At 38.8% G+C, this 3,946-nt stretch overlaps 1 protein-coding gene and 1 long non-coding RNA gene across 2 annotated transcripts in view; both read left to right on the top strand.

Moving 5' to 3' along the window:
• Positions 1 to 3,946, top strand: part of Auts2 (activator of transcription and developmental regulator AUTS2) — a 1,115,816-nt gene that overhangs the window by 665,862 nt on the left and 446,008 nt on the right.
• On the top strand, positions 140 to 2,668 carry LOC125612406. Its single transcript, XR_007342769.1, has 3 exons — positions 140 to 1,063; positions 2,318 to 2,326; positions 2,656 to 2,668. It is a non-coding gene; the product is annotated as an uncharacterized LOC125612406 (long non-coding RNA).

Genomic DNA, 3,946 nt, shown 5'->3' with positions numbered 1-3,946 from the left:
GAGGGCAGGGGAGGGGAGGGGGGATAGTAGAGGATAGGAAAGGCAGCAGAATACAACAGACACTAGTATGGCAATATGTAAATCAGTGGATGTGTAACTGATGTGATTCTGCAATCTGTATACAGGGTGAAAATGGGAGTTCATAACCCACTTGAATCAAATGTGTGAAATATGATATGTCAAGAACTATGTAATGTTTTAAACAACCAACAATAAAAATTAAAAAAAAAAACACAAAACAAAATAAATAAATAAATAAAAGCTGTGGATGTAGGTCAGAGGTTACGGCCCCATGGGTTTGATCCCCCAGTATCACAAAAGGGAAAAAAAAAAGGATTTAAATATCAGCTACACTTACTTAATGTTTATAACTTACTCTGAAAGTAAGATTGCCATTAAAGGAAACCTCAGGAATTTTCCATAAGTACTGAAAGTCAGCTGAGAGATGATGGTGGTTTAGGAGTCTGTTCTGATTACCTGTCAGACCAATGAAGAATGTCCACCTGTCAAGAAAGTCACCTTTTCTACATTTTGAACCTATGCTGTTAAATAATCAGGTTCATCTTTGGAGGAAAGATTCTTAATTGTTCTACCCTCTAACAATGTAGATGAACTATGATAAAATCCAAAATCATTTCATTGGAATTTGCTTTATTTTCTGTCTTCTTGAATTTTATTTACAATAATGTCTTTCATTTGGGCCTTGGGATTTTGCATATCTTTGGATAAGCCTCTTCCTGCTCTCCCCTGCACCTCTAATATGCCTTGAAGATTAGATTGGACCACAAGATTCTGAAATCAGGAAGTTTCTGCCTTTTGCAGCATATTTGATGGGAATAAAAATGACTGATGGCACTCTCCTGGACTCTTTTGTTCGATTCAGCTATGATTATGGAGCCTATTAGTTGGAGTTACAACCTGTTTAAAAGCAGTGCTTACCAGTAATGGGGGCCAAATGATTTTGGAAAGTTCAGATGTACTGGGCTCCCTGCAGAAATGAGTACAGCACTGCACATATTGATGCGGAACCTGAACGCAGCTGCTCCAGCGGATCAAGAGAGTTGTGAGCTCTGCAAGAAACGAGTGGATCGCAGAATTAAAGATCAGGCATGTGTTTGACTCAAGGGCAGGCTCAACTCTGAAGTTCATCACGGCAATTTAATCAGGCTCAAATAGTGTTGCCCAGAAAGGATTCAGCCTTCGGTGTGATAGGAAGTATGACTCTATTCAGAAGATTCTTTGTTTCTAGAAATTCTGTGTGGTAGAACTTCTCAGATATACAGTAAAACAAGGGAACTGCTAAATTTGATAAGTGATGGTACTTTGGTTTACCTTGGTGCAGAAAACGAAATCTGGAGATTATGGAAGTCAAGGTTTTTTCCAGAAGAAGGGTGTTATCTCAGAAACTCCAGCTCTATCATCTTTCAGATTAAGCAGACTAAGGTTCACTTTGGCTCTAGCCATTTGGTGCACCTTCTATTGTAGAATTATTTCCACATGACTTATGTCAGTCTTTTAATTTTAACAGTTCTAGTGGGTATTAACTGATATCTTAATGTGGTTTGACATTTGATTTTTTATCAATTAATTAATTAATTTTAATTTGGTATATATGGCAGCAGAATGCATTTTGCATCATTGTACACAATTGTAGCACAACTTTTCACTTCTCTGGTTGTATACAATGTAGCATTGCACCATATGTGCAGTCATACATGTAACTAAGGTAATGATGTCCAACTCATTCTGCCATCTTTCTTGCCCCCATGGCTCTTCCCCACCCCTCCCTCCCCTTTGCCCCATCAAAGTTTCTCCATTTTCCCCATGCCCTCCCCTCCCCCATTATGGATCAGCGGAGAGAACATTCGGCCTTTGGTTTTTGGGGATTGGCTTACTTCACTTAGCATGATATTCTTCAACTCTGTTTACCTGCAAATGGCATAATTTTATTCTCTTTTAATGCTGAGTCATATTCCATTGTGTTTATATACCACAGTTTCTTTATCCACTTATCTACTGAAGGGCATCTATGTTGCTTACCATATCCTTGCCAACATTTATTGTTGTCTTTGTCTATATTCTTGTTAACTGACTTTCTGACTGGTGTGAAATGAAATCTTAAGAGTAGTTTTGGTTTGCATTTCTCTAATTGCTAGAGATGTTGAACATTTTTTCATATATTTGTTGATCAGATATCTATCTTGAGAAGTGTCTGTTCAGCTCCTTAGCCCATTTATTGACTGGGTTGTTTGGTTTTTTTTTGGTGTTAAGTTTTTTGAGTTCTTTATATATCCTGGAGATCAGTGCTCTATCTGAGGTGTGAGGGGTAAAAATGGGTGCTGTCTGGCTGAGAAATAAAAAGCATGGGCTTTAGAATGAGGCCTGAATCCCAGCTCCTCCAGTTGGTAGCTGTACAACCTTCAGCAAGTTACTTCAGCTGTCCGACCCATGGTTCCTTACCTACGAAATGAGAATGATAGTGCCCACGCCACAGGATTATGCTGAGTTAATATCTGATTAAGATGATTCAGTTAATTGACAGATACTAAGTGCTCATCACAGTTTGCACCAAGTGTTCAGGAAGAGATGGCTGTTTGTAGCTTTTGGACTCTGGTTGTTTCCCTCATTTTCCCACTCCTCAGCTCTCTTCATGAGAAAGAGTGTTCACTGTTTTCAGAATAAATGAGATAGAGCATTCTAGAGCATCTTTGGGTTCAGAAATGAAGAAAGGATAGACATCTAGAGGTTTGGATGGCTGATTGATTATTAAGAGCCCAAACAAAAACATTCCCTTCCTCTACCCCACACCAACAAGAGGGGTGCAAAATAACACATTTTTGGCCAAGAAACATATTTTGACAGCCAGGGTATGTAAGAGGAGAAGAATTTATTTCTTTTTATTTTCTGTTATTCTCCAGCTCTTAAATTTGTTCAAGAATGTGTAGCATTTTTTCCCGACCCTGATAGGGTTTGAAAGTAAATGTAATAGATGTCTTGGTCCTGTTGGTGCGCTGACAAGTGCTGTCTTTGTGTCTCCATCCCCATACCTGTGTCCTTACCCTTTTATCTGACTGTGTGTGCATGTGCCTGTGAAGAGAGTGGGTGAAAATGAAGATCCACAGTACTGGCTTTCTGGATGTTTGATATAAGCACCAGCAATCCAGGCCCCAAGTTAGCTGTGCTGAGAGGGTCTCCAAGGTTCTCTTAGAGTGGAGCCTCCTAATCTTCTACCTAACCTACACCTTGGGACCTAACAGGCTCCATGTGGGCCTGCAACTTTTTAGCTCACTGCGTGAATGGGGACCACAGACACCCTCATCTCCTGTATCTGCAGTGCCATGCTTTGTAGGACATCCCACCTATTCAGTGGTGTGGACAGGGAAGGCCCTCCTTTGACCACCTTTTGCTGAAGAGAAACAGAGTGTAGGTGCTAGAGATGTTTTCTTCTTTGAGGTTAAGGTGAGAGGATGAAAAAAAAATCATAGAAAAGGTACTCCAGAGAAAAGACTGTGGCTAATAGTTTGAAAACCTAAAAGATGTAACAGGAGAGGCTGGGGTTGTGGCTCAGTGGCAGAGTGCTTGCCTAGCATGAGTGAGACACTGGTTCCGATCCTCAGCACCACATAAAAATAAATAAATAAAAATAAAAGCATTGTGGAAAAATAATTTTAAAAAAGATGTAACAGGATAATTGCAAAGACCTGGTACCAAAATATTAGTTACCAGACAGAGAAGAATAACAGTGTAATCTATTTGGGGTATTGTAATACACTGTGCATTTTTGGTGATATATCTGTTGCAGTTATTTGCTCAAACAATTTAATATTAGTTAAGTGCTTTGAAGTTTCAGAGTAAAGCATCAGAGCCAAATGCTATATTAATGAACAGATTTTATATATATATATATATATATATATATATATATATATATATATATATATATATA

This window comes from Marmota marmota, unplaced genomic scaffold (assembly GCF_001458135.2).
Source record: "Marmota marmota marmota unplaced genomic scaffold, marMar, whole genome shotgun sequence".
Lineage (NCBI taxonomy): Eukaryota > Metazoa > Chordata > Mammalia > Rodentia > Sciuridae > Marmota > Marmota marmota.
Note: the sequence above shows the minus strand (reverse complement) of the source record. Positions and strands in the feature narration are given on the sequence as shown.